Here is a 13,552-nt window from a genome sequence, read left to right as displayed (position 1 = left end):
TTCTTGGCTAATATTGGAACTCCCATAGAACTGAATGGAGAGAGCCATACATCTGTAGCCATCTCTTCATTCCCTGTGGACACAAGATTGTTCCCTGTTCTTGAATAAGGTGCGAGTCCTATTAGTGGGTCCCGTACATGGCATATCTTGTGGAAATGCATGGGATGTTCAATTTGACAAACTTCTTTAATGTATGCCAGAAACCATGATTCATATACAAGTGCTTCACATGATGGAAACCACTGGAGTCCAACAGACCTCACTGACTTGGGAGGGTCCATCATTTTCCATTGGGGTCTTGTAGTTTTATAAGGGAGAACAGTGCTGCATGTATTATTTGACTAGAGTCTTACATGGTATTTCATTGTCTCGATGTATTGGTTTGTGAGCGTTGTATATATATAATGGATTTTTGTCTTTAAAGGCAGTGTGAGATACTATATAACAATGGCGGACAATGCGCTTGAGAAGTCCAGGAAGAGACGCCACTGCTGCCCCGACTTACCAGCCAAGCGGCGTCTTATTGACCCTCCACAATCATCCCAGATGCGTGTTGTGATCTACACCCCGTCCAGTGAGCTCCTGAGGTGCCTCGGACTCTTTCTACGTCGGAGGTGCTATAAGCTTGATCTTTCCCCTACACAGGTTATAGGATGGCTAAAATGTATTGACAACTATCTCCTTATTATGGGTTACCAACCCGTAAGTTTCCTGAGCTCAGGCAGCGTGGTCTTCCTCTATATGCTATGCCGGGACCTCATCTCCCCAGAGGCAGACAGCGTAGAACAGCTTCAAGTGTCGGTCCTGACCTGCTACTTCATCACCCACTGCTACACCGGCAATGAGAATGGGTATCCAGAAACACCATTCCTGGTGGGCTCAAGGAAGGCCTTTTGGGACCGATGCCTGTCTTACATCAACATTATGAGCTCCAAGATGATGCAGATCAATTCCAACCGCCAGATTTATAGCGAGACACTCGCTGAGCTGAAGGCTATAGGGCGATAAGACAACCTGTGTCCTGCGTGATCTGGATGGACAGAAGATGGATTTGAAAATGAGGCCAGAATATGAAATTTTGTGAAGGGACCATGTTTTAGGGAGGTATTTACATCTGAGACCACCATGTTATACATATATGCCATATAAGTTATCTTGGCTCCTGGAGATTTAAGATCAGGATGTGAAAGACTCCAGGCTGCATTGTGTGAACTCCTGGTTTATTACATGTCCCCCTCACAAGCCGCTCTGGCTCTTTTTCAAGCTCCTAGAGCTTCTCATTTTTGAAATTGATATCTCTTTGAGATTTCAATATTGGAATTATACCGTATGGCTCTCAGAGCAGACATTGATTTTTCAGATTGCTGCACTATGGTGCAAAGACATAAGTTTTCAGACTGGACTTTACAAATGCATGATTTTTGCTTGACTCGGAGGATTTCTTTATAGGTGACAGCTGTCAAGATTTTAACCTTATATTTAACTTACATGACATAATCATTTCCTTCTCCGAGCTCTCAGTCATGTGGCCCTGGAAGCTCTGTTGTAATCCAGTATTGATGACGTTTTGTCTACTGGTCACTTGTCTTCCAGGCTCCTAAATCATGCCCCGTTGACAGCACATCACCAGTAATATCCCTTTTGGGGCTGGTGCTCTGTGCTGTGTGCAAGGTGCATGTGATGACCCAGCGTACAGTAGCTGGATACATGCATGCACAGACAGAAGAAGAGTGCTTGCCCTCTTCTACAATGAAGAAAGCAGAGAAGTGAGAGGAAGATAGACAGTGATGCCCGGCACTTAATACCAGAAAATGCAGTTTTTTAAACTACTGACCAGCTCTCCAAATTTAGCGTCAGGATATCAACAAATGGTCCATGACAAGCGAAGATCAAGTAAATATCATCACAAGATCTTCTAAACAGAAGAAGAAGGCAGCAGCTGGAAGCTTTCCTGAGACTTGAACTGTGTGCCTTATACACCTAGTGGACTTAAGTTACTTAGGTGACTTTGCTTCTGAAGCATGCTGAATTTTCTATTATTAAACTTAAACAAAACATTACTATTTCATTTGTTTCTATTTTCTGGAATTGTACTGCTTCCATGTAATAAAGATGAGAGATGAAAAACACAAACTACATTCTAAATCATGATTAGCGCAAAAGCTCCAATGCTTGTTCTATTTCTGTATGTTCTCAACAACCCTTTACCTTTAGAAAACCCCTCTGGGGTCAGTTAAAATGAATGTATCATCGGAAAATGACATGTTGTTTAAATCACATTTTTATGCTAAACATATTTTAGAATTTTAGGTGAGGTCTTTTAATTTTCCTTGTCACTATTTTTAAACAGTGTATATAATCCTACAACTTTCACACCGGCCACTAGGTCTAATAATAGGTCATGATTTCCTTTTCTGCACAGGTAACTTTTCAGTAGCGATTATCATTATCACTAGAGATTAAAAAATTTGAATCAGATTATTCACCGAATTTCCCAAAAAGATTTAATTTGATCCAAATTTATTTGTGACAAATCGCGTTAAAGAGGACCTTTCATTTGTCCAAACATTGTGAACTAAGTATCATGACATATACAGCGGCGCCCAGGGATCTCACTGCACTTACTATTATCCCTGGGCGCTGCTCCATTCTCCCGTTATGTCCTCCGGTATGTTCGGGGACTTGGTTATAGTAGACGGAGTCTGCCCTTGTTCTGCTGGGCGTCTCCTCCTCCTAGGCTGTAGCGCTGGCCAATCGCAGCGCACATCTCACAGCCTGGGAGAAAAAAAAATCCCTGGCTGTGAGTTCTGCGCTGTGATTTTCCAGCGCTACAGCCTAGGAGAAGGAGACGCCCAGCAGAACAAGGGCAGTCTCCTCCTACTATAACCAAGTCCCCGAACATACCGGAGGACATAACGGGAGAACGGAGCGGTGCCCATGGATAATAGTAAGTGCAGTGAGATCCCTGGGCGCTGCTGTATATGTCATGATACTTAGTTCACAATGTTTGGACCGATGAAAGGTCCTCTTTAACTCAGTGTGAACTCAGCCTTACAGGTCAATGTTAGCGCTAGGTATAAAGACCCATGCAGTGGCCCAAGATTGTACTATAGAGTGAAAGAGTGCACTTCTTTTACACCTTCGTCAGCTGATTCCACATAGATTTCTACAGAACCTGTTGTGTTGCACGCTGAGACAAGTAGTATCCGCCTGAAAGAGTGGACAGGGTGTCAGCAGTAAGTTTGTTTTGCCGTCACTGTTTATTTTTCCCTTCTGCTCCTGTCATAAGAACAACCCCCAAAAAATGAATCCTGTCTTTTAAGCACCCCCCTTCATACGGTCAGCATTTGCTCAGTAATCCATCAGTATTGCTAAGGCCCAGAAAAAAACTGGAGTGGATCCAAAACAGAAATTACAAGTGATTGTAAAGTTTGCATGTCTTCGGTGTATTGTACCAACTCCTGCTTTTGACTTCCAAATCATGAGCATATCCTGCTACAAAATAGGGACTGTGTGATAAGGCCTTACGGATGCTCCAAAGACAGGATCCATTGTGTTTCTCATTTTTCCGTCCTTCTGACAGATCAGAAGGGTAAAATAAATAGTGATGTCCACAAGGCCAAACAGGGACAATAGTGGCCCAGTCACAGAGTGGAGAGGTGGCAACCGCATAAGGAGTCAACACAGTGGCCCAGTCACAAAGTGGTGAGGTGTCAACAGCATGAGGAGTCAACATAGTGGCCCAGTGTCAGAGTGGTGAGTTTGCAACAGCATGAGGAGTAAACACTGTGGCCCTGTCACAGAGTGGTGAGGTGGCAACAGCAAGAGGAGTGAACACAGTGCCCCAGTGACAGAGTGGTGAGGTGACAACAGCATGAGTAGTGAACACAGTAGCCCAATCGCAGAGTGGTGATTGTGGCAACAGCATGAGGAGTCAACACAGTGTCCCAGTAACAGAGGGGTGAGGTGGGGGGCAAAAGCAGTGGCAGTAACAGCACAATATGGTGGGTGGCAGCAGGAGCACATGGCATCGGGTGTGTGGCATCAGGCGGGTGGCAGCATCCGAATATTGGCTGAAGCAGGTGGCCAGAAGAAGCGGGTCTCTTTTGACATAGATTGGGTTTGCCACCCAGAATGATCTAGTGTGATGTATCAGGCATTGGCATGTGGAAATCCAGGATGACCCACGCCTGATTCATCTTCACAAAGGTCAGTCTCTCCTCATTTTGGTTGGAAAGTGAGTTCTACTTGGGGTAACTATGCACAATGCCGCACCAAACACCCGCTCTGATGCCACACTACTGGCGGGGCAGGAAAGCTTGACCAGGGCAAAGACATCCAGTTGCAGCCAAAAATCAAGTTTGACTGCTCAGTAGACCAGAGGATCTTCAATGTGGGATGGCAGTCAGCAGTCCAAGTATGTCACCGAGAATTGTGTCCGAGACCACTTTTACATGGCTTCTGCTTCATATCCTGAAACTTGTATCAAATACTGCCCATGCAGCACAATGAGAAGGAAGGGAGGAAAGAATTATATAAAACTTAACCTTTAATGGACATTTAACTAAAAGATAAAAAGTAACTTAGGTTAAAAACCACAGTGCACCGAGGTATATAGAGTAAAGATGGCAGTTACACCATAGATTTAAACTACTTATAGTATTCACATATTGTTACCTTGATCAAGATGAGTTGGACAGGATTCCGGACACAATTTTGGAAAGGTCGCCCCAGGAGGAGATGTGTTAGTGTGGCGTCTTATTGTACATGGACTGTAGCGTAGTCAGAAGCCACCTATCCCTAAATAAATCCTATAAAGGTTGGGAAGGGACTACAGTACCCTACCTATCTTACACAGAGCACCCGCCCTGAAAGGGGCGACCCAGTCTGGATCCTGTGCCTAACTATGGACAACTCCTTAATCTTGTCCCTGAGTAATTGCTCCCGACGTGACACATTTCTGTCCACTCCGTTACCGCCGGACTTTTCAGGGGATAAATATCAGAGACATATGGAACTGACTGTAGGTTTAGATCCACTCTATAATTAGATAACCATATTCACTAGACACCAATTGATAGAGAAAGAAACTCATAAGTAATCCATTAAATAATAGAGGACCATCTTCCAATATCCAATGGCATATACACCCCACTACCTTGGGCAGCGATTTCTTTCCCTATCAATTGTTGTCTAGTGTCTAGTTTCTTTCCAAATGAAACATCTTTCAAGTGCAACTCTTTAAGTAAACATACTGAATTAAACCAGAATTGGACAAGAAGGGGACAACAGGTAATTACATAAATAGTTAATGTAAACAATGTATCACTTTTTCATCTTACTCTTCCCACTTTTCCACAAACTCCTGAAATACCCCCACATCCATCCACCCAGCAAGGAACTATTCATCTCTTCCTCCATCTTACCTTCTCATCTGACCGCTTGCACATAAAACACTTCCTTCCCAAACACACAAAGATGCCTCATGCCCTATCTTATTCTCATCTATTAATACTTTCTCTGCTTCTCCTCACTGCTGGTGATATATCTCCAAATCCAGGCCCCCCTCAGCAAATCCCCACTATCACCTCCATGTCCCAGTAGAAATTTCCTTCTAAACATTTCTGCAACCCCTTAAACCTAATAACCATTCCTCTGACCCCTGCTCCTTTGGTTCCTCTTGCTGGAGCATTATGGGATGCACGCTCTGTCTGTAACAAACTGTCATACATTCATGATCTTTTCATCTCTCAAAAACGTTCCTTTTTGGGTATCACAGAAACATGGCTGACACCCTCTGACACCTCCTCCCCTGCTGCACTCTCATATAGTGGATTTCATTGTACTCACAACACCCGCCCCAGCTGCAAACATGGTGGAGGAGTTGGTCTTCTCCTATCAAACACCTACTCCTACAGCCCAACTCCACTGCCACCCTCCATTACGCTCACCTCATTTGAAGTACACTCTGATCGCATCTACTCTCCCTCCAACCTTCAAGTAATAAAATAATAATAATAAAATGTATTTATATAGCGCCACCATATTCCGCAGCGTTTTCCAAATTCAATTAGGGTTCATGTACGATACAAAACTAACTGGCTAATATGCAACTGAAACACTAGGAGTCAGGGCCCTGCTCGCAAGAGCTTACAATCTATGAGGAATTGGGGGTGACACATAAAGTAGTTGATTGTGATAGGTAGGATTTTAGCCATTATTGAACTGACAGGAGTGGTGCTTGACGATGTGCTTCGGGTTTGGGACTACTAGAGTATCAAGTTCATGCCAAAGGAGTTGGTGGGGAGGAGGTTTAGTCGGAGAATAGTCAGTTTAGGTAGCTTGATAAGCCTGCCTAAAAAGATGTGTTTTTAAGGCACGTTTGAAGGTGGAGAAGTTGTGAATTGACCTGGCATTCCGAGGCAGAGTATTCCAGAAAGTAGATGCAGCTCGAGAAAAATGAGAGGTATGGAAGGTATTCATCTCAGGTCGCTAACAGAACAGAGAGCTTGAGTCAGGTGGTAGATGGAGATGAGGGAGGAGATGTATGGAAGTGCAGCACTGTGGAGAGATTTGTGGGTGAGGGTGAGAAGTTTGAACTGCATTCTGTGGTGGATGGACAACCAGTGAAGTTACTGGCACAGACTAGTAGCATCAGTGTAGCGGTTGGATGGATAGATGAGCCTGGCTGCAGCATTTAGGACAGACTGAAGGGGGGAGAGTTTAGTGAGAGGGAGACCAATTAGTAAGAGTCAAATGTGGCCCCAAGACAGCGGGCATGTTGCACAGGAGTTATGATAGTGCTGCAAACTGAAATTGAAATATCAAGTTTAGGCAGGGCTTTTTTTTCTCAGAGAAAAGGTGGTGGAACTCACCCCCCCCCTCCCCTGGCCATGCCCCTACCCATCCCTAGGACCGCACCCTAAAACCGCCCCTTTAGAGAACAGGGATGCAAGTAAAATTTGGGGGGGCTATAAAGTCCAGCCCAGCAAAGAAACCCCCCAGATGGGGATGGCACTGTTAAAACTTAACATGGATAAAACAGAATTCATCATCTTTCCCCCATCTCGCTCAACCCCCCCCCAACAGATCTATCTATCATGATCAATGGCTGCACACTCTCCCCGGTCAACCAAGACTGCTGCCTTGGAGTGAACTTGGATTCTGCCCTCTCCTTCCGACCGCACATCCAAGCCCTTTCCACCACCTGCTGCCTCCAACTCAAAAACATCTTCCGCATCCGCGCTTTCCTTACCTTTGAATCTGCGAAAATGCTTGTACATGCCCTCATCATCTCCCGGCTAGACTACTGCAACACTCTCCTCTGTGGCCTTTCATCTAGCACTCTCGCACCCCTCCAATCTATCCTCAACTCTGCTGCCTGACTTATACACCTCTCACCCTGTTACTCCTCTGCCTCTCCCCTCTGCCAATCCCTTCACTGGCTCCCCATTGCCCAGCGAATTCAGTTCAAAATACTAACTGTGACAAAACCCCTGTTTTAGGAATGTCCAGACTCTTGTATTTCGTCTGCTGTTCATGAAGTTAACAATTCACAGAAATCAATAGGTGATAAAGTGAAGCGTCCCTAATAAATATGAATTATGGAAGGTGTGGGATACGCTAAAATGTAACTTTTATTGGGATATCAATAAAATAGGTGGAATAACGTGACCTAATAATTATAGGCAGGTGGGGTGGCACTAACCAGGTGCTCAAACAAATAGTCACATGTGAACCCTTCAGGATCGCACCCAATCCTACTTCCCAAGAGAACTGTCATCTAGCTCATGCTATCGCAGTAATACTAGAGCTAATATTACTGCGATAGCATGAGCTAGATGACAGTTCTCTTGGGAAGTAGGATTGGTTGCCATCCTGCATGATACCTTTGGCTGTGTTGCTACAACCTGATTCATACAGCACAGAGGTGATCCATGCTTGACATAGTGTATCAGGACGCCGTATCACCAGGGCACCCTGATCTGCACCCAACCCTGTTCTTCCCAATTTAATCACCACAGCTTGTCTGAGAGCGCTGGGACATTGTAGTGTCTATCACACAAATACACTCTTGTCTCCTGGCTCTCATGCTACCACTATAGCATCAGCTGTTGGTGATTAGCTTGTATGTGATTCCTATCATACCTCTCCATAGTTGTACCTGGATAGCCTTCCAGGTTCAAGGAGGTGGTTTGATATTGGGACACATTTTCATATCACTTTGGCTACAGAGTGGAGGTGTGGACACTATACACATGGTGGGTTCAGATGTCACTATTTGTTTGAGCTCCTGGTTAGTGCCACTCTACCTGCCTATAATTATTAGGGATTTTTTAGGTCACGTTCTTCCCCCTAATTTATTTATATACCAATAAAAGTTACATTTTAGCGTATCCCACACCTTCCCTGATTCATGTTCATGTAGTTAACTTTATTTTACCCTTTAAATGTACACAAACCACCTCATCTGCCTGTGACGCAGTTAGCAAACACAATGGACATTAGTGAACACAATGGATATTGCCCGTGACGCAATCCACAAACACAATGGATATTGCCTGTGATATATTTGGTCTGGGTCATCGACCGCATGGAACTATGTCCGGCCCCTTTATCCAATTATCTCCAGGATAGAGAGGAGAGATGGTACTGTTCATGTGGGAGTGTATTATATCTTACTGTATATTGATTGGTCACTGTATTTTGTGTGCCTGTTCCCCACAAGGCCCCCGTGGGAGTTTCCCTTGCTGGAGGACTTAATAAAAGGCTGAGCTGTGGCCATCAATAAAGTTGATAGTTTTGACCCCCTTCCTGAAGTCCTGGATCCTGTTTGTGGGGGATTGGGAGCTATATATTCACAACACCTTCGGATTTACTTGGTTTTTGGGAGAAGCTGTATGGATTTACTCAGGTGGATTGTAAGTTATCTGTAACACTGGTGGCAAGCAGCGGGACTTTCTCCCAAATGGATATATTTAACCAAAAGAAGGAGTGAATGGCCCACAAATAAGAACGACTCAAACAAACGACGTTGAAGTAACTATTAGAAGCTCGCAGCATAGTGGCAAGTAACAAGCCGAAAGCCACGATAATTGCCGAATTGCTAGAGAGCGACAGAACCAGCAACGCTACCATGGAGATGCCAGAAGAAACAGAATTTCAAAAGGACATAAGATGGAGGCTTAGCATTTTGGGGCCCAACCCATCACTAGAGACGATCACGCAAATAATGGAGCAAGCAACGCAAGCACAAAGTGCAAGAATACAAACGACTGCAACACAAGGGGATGTATTGGCACTACAGAGAGCTGCTAATGGACAGGCACGTACGATTAATTATGCTGCATTTAAAGCCTTTACAGATGGCGAAATAGATATAGACAGCTATTTGCAGGATTTCTAACGACAATGTGCATTGGAGAACCTGGAGAGAGATAGCTGGGCCGCAATATTGAGCAGTAAGCTATCAGGTCGAGCAGCAGAAGCCTACAGAGCAATGCCGGATGAAGAGGTCAGGATTTATGACAAGGTAAAAGAAATATTGCTGGCCGGCTATGCCTTCACGCCAGAGGCATACAGGAAAAAGTTGAGGGCCCTCAGGAAAACGTGCAGAGACACTATTACCGAGTGTGACTTCCGTATGCACCACGCTGCCCGCAACTGGATGCAGGGGTGTCAGGCGACCGCGTTGGCAGATGCCTTACAGTTGTTACTGCTGGAGCAGTTTTTTGATTTTGCTCAGCCAGATTTTAGAGACTGGGCTTGTGACCGCAGGCCTTGGACGGTAGAAGAGACTGCTAGACTGGCTGATGAACACCACGATAGCAGGACTATGGAGAGTAGCAGAGCACCGACGGTCCAGCGTACCCCCACCTACACCCCAACATCCACAACACCGGCCAGGCCCAATGCGTCCCACACTGCACTAAGCAATCAGGGAGTACGGAGGCCACCACCGAGGTTCTATTGGTGTAACCAAATAGGACACATCAAACCCAACTGCCCGCAGCACATGTCTAACCAAGGGGGCCGACAACCAGCACCACTGCACAGAGCCGCAGCCCATTGCGTCCAGGAGGACTACAGTAAAGCTACCCAAGGGAGTTATGCAGCGTATTCACCCCCAGAACCCACCAAGCAATGGTCCGTACTGCACGAGGTCAACCCCGTACAGGCCGCTGGAGACAACCGGGCAAATCACCGCCAGTCCGCCCGCCTAAATGGACAGGAGGCTAGGGGCCTGAGAGACAGCGGAACCACCATCACCCTGGTCCAACCTCACCAGGTCAAGCCGTCCCAACACACTGGACGCACCGTAGCAGTCCGAGTAGCTGGAGGGGCCCTCCAAAGGTTCCAACAGCCCGTGTTCATATTGACTGGGGTACGGGAGCTAAATCACTGGTGGTGGGGATTATGGCTGACCTGCCGGCCGAAGTGCTGCTGGGGAATGACTTGGGATGTACGACCTCACAGTTTATTACGGCAGCCCAGGAGGGAGCTTTACCGGTGACTACTTGGCACTTCGGCAGCAGACCCGGGCCATGGAGACCGCACGCTCTCAGGAACCCCATGTAGGAACTGATGTCCCGACCCTTGCCTTAAAACCCACTATGTACTGGGACACCCCCCAACATTTTCAGAAGGAACAAAGGGATGACCCTACCCTAGCAGGTTACCGCAGAGCTGTAGAGAAACCACGGGTAGACGCAGACCAGGCCAGGTTTCAATGGGACAAAGGACGACTTTACAGGGTGACAGATAGGATTGGACAAGGGGCTAACCAAGTGACCAAAAAACAACTAATAGTACCCTGTAAATACCGAACCGAACTGTTACAGATTAGCCACGACATTCCCATAGCTGGACATTTAGGGATAAAGAAAATCCGGAATAGATTGACTCAGACCTTCTTCTGGCCCGGAATCACACAGGACATAGACCAGTAGTGTAGGACCTGCGAGATATGTCAGTGGGTAGGAAAAAGAGGTGACCACCCCCGGGATAAGCTACGACCCCTCCCCATAATAGGAGAACCCTTTTTCCGCATAGTGGTAGACAAAGTGGGACCCCTTAGCAAACCTAGTGCCACGGGCAAGAGGTATATCCTCACTATAGTAGATTATGCCACTAGGTACCTGGAGGCAGTGGCCCTCTCTAATATTCAGGCTGAGACAGTAGTAGATGCCCTGGTCAAGGTCTTTACCAGGGTGGGAATTCCCCGGGAGATTGTGTCCGACCAAGGGACACAGTTCACGGCAGCCATTACCCAGCAGCTCTGGCAGAGCTGTGGGTAAAACCTATCCTGAGCTCTCCTTATCACCCCCAGATGAACTGCCTCTATGAACGATTCAATGGCACTCTGAAACAGATGCTAAAGACCTGCACAGAGACATGCCGAAAATGGGAAGCTTTCCTTTCCCACTTATTATTCGCGTACCGAGAAGTGCCCCAGGAGTCCACAGTCTTTTCTCCCTTTGAATTACTGTATGGGAGAAGGGTACAGGGACCCCTGGACCTGCTACGGGAACATTGGGAGAAAGACGTGGGAGAGGCAGGAACCCCTATCGTGCCCTATGTTCTGGAGCTGAAGGACCGGCTGCAAGCCCTAATCGACACGGTTTGGGAAAACTTGCAGTCGACCCAAAAGCATCAGAAACAGTGGTATGATAGGGGCGCAAAAGACCGAGCTTTTTAACTAAATCAAAAAGTACTAGTCTTGAGGCCCACCCAAACTCAAACCATACTCAGAAAGGGCCAAAGAGATATCCGCAGTATGCGCCCCAGCCGGCGAAGATAGAGAGGGTATCCCCTTACCTGATATGCTAGCAGCCAGCCGCATCGGGGTAGAACAAGTAAGTCTGGGAGACAACTTGAACCCCGAGGAAAGACAGCAAGCCTCCCAATTGCTAAGGAAATTTAGCGGTATGTACACGACACTGGCATTCCACAGAGTGGAGACCCCAGGTCAGGTACCCCTCCGACAGCAGCCATATTGCATTCCCGATGCCGTTAGGGAAAGCATGCAGAAGGAGATACTAGACATGTTAGCCTTAGGAGTAATAGAACCCTCCCAGAGTCCGTGGGCCGCCCCGGTAGTGTTGGTGCGAAGCAGGATTGGACGACCCGTTTCTGCGTCGACTACCGGAGGCTCAATGACCGGTCAGTCACCGATGCCTACCCCTTGCCCAGGGTAGAGGAATTGTTAGACCGGATGGCAAAAGGTTACTGATCGGTTACTTGACCACTATAGATCTGTGCAGGGGATTTTGGCAGATGCCTTTGGAGCCGGAGGCCATCCCCAAGTCGGCCTTCGTCACCCCATTTGGCCTGTACCAGTTAAAGGTCATGCCATTTGGGATAAAGAATGCCCCGACTAGTTTTCAGAAGATGGGTGATCGGCTCTTAGAGGGACTTCAGGACTTTGCATGTGCATATCTAGATGATATAGCCATCTTCAGTTGCACATGGGAGGCCCACCTGGAGCACATGTCTGTGGTGCTCAAGAGAATACAAACTGCCAGCCTAACCTTAAAACCGGACAAGTATCATGTAGGGATGGCAGAGGTGCAGTACCTAGGCCACCGAGTGGGCTCCGGGAAACAAAGGCCCGAACCCGCCAAAGTAGAGGCCATAACCCAGTGGCCCCAGCCCCGCACCAAAACACAAGTTATGGCATTTTTGGGGACCGCTGGGTATTACCGGTAGTTTGTACAGGATTACAGCACTATAGCTAAGCCCCTCACAGACCTCACCAAAAAGTCTCTCCCCAAGCAAGTTGTATGGAGCCCAGAGTGTGCAGACTCCTTTCAAATGTTAAAAACGGCCCTCAGCGAGGCACCTTTATTAGCGGCATCAGATCATTGTAAAAAAAATTCTCGTCCATACAGATGCCTCAATGTTTGGATTGGGAGCCGTATTGAGTCAGGAGGTGAGGAGGGCATGGAGCACCCAGTGGTGTAGCTGAGCAGAAAACTGATACCCAGGGAACTGTGGCGAAGGAGTGCCTTCCACAAACTGTCCCCTTCCTACATATCTGAGCTACTTTCCCGATACATCCCCACACACAATCTCCAATCCTCACAATTCCTCCTTCTCTCCTCTTATCACCTCTTCCCACAATCACCTAAAAAATTTCTACCGTGCATCGCCCACACTCTGGAACTCGCTACCCCAACATATCAGACTCTCACCTACAGTGGAATCCTTCAAAAGAAACCTGAAAACCCACCTCTTCAGACAAGCCTATAACCAGTGACCCTGCTGCCTCTATACCGCCATGACCAACTTCACCCTCTAGTGTGTCCTTCTCCCATACCATGTAGATTGTAAGCCCTTACGGGCAGGCCCCTCTCTCCTTCTGTACCAGTTTGTAACTCGTCTTGTTTATGCTTAGTGCAATTGTCTGTATTAATACTGGGAGCTCTACAGGGGGCCTTATAGGTGGCCTTTTAGTACTGGGAGCATTATAGGGGGCTTATTATTACTAAGGGCACTTTACGGGTCCTTAGTACTATTGGGGGCACTTTAGGGGACCTTATTACTACTGGAG

General features: G+C 46.8%; 1 pseudogene; it reads left to right on the top strand.

Moving 5' to 3' along the window:
- Positions 1 to 447: 447 nt before the first annotated feature.
- LOC122939498 lies at positions 448 to 10,791 on the top strand (annotated as a pseudogene).
- The last annotated feature ends 2,761 nt before the right edge of the window (positions 10,792 to 13,552 follow it).

The sequence above is a fragment of the Bufo gargarizans genome, chromosome 5 (assembly GCF_014858855.1).
Source record: "Bufo gargarizans isolate SCDJY-AF-19 chromosome 5, ASM1485885v1, whole genome shotgun sequence".
In the NCBI taxonomy this organism is placed as follows: domain Eukaryota; kingdom Metazoa; phylum Chordata; class Amphibia; order Anura; family Bufonidae; genus Bufo; species Bufo gargarizans.
This window is presented reverse-complemented; position numbering and strand designations above follow the sequence as displayed.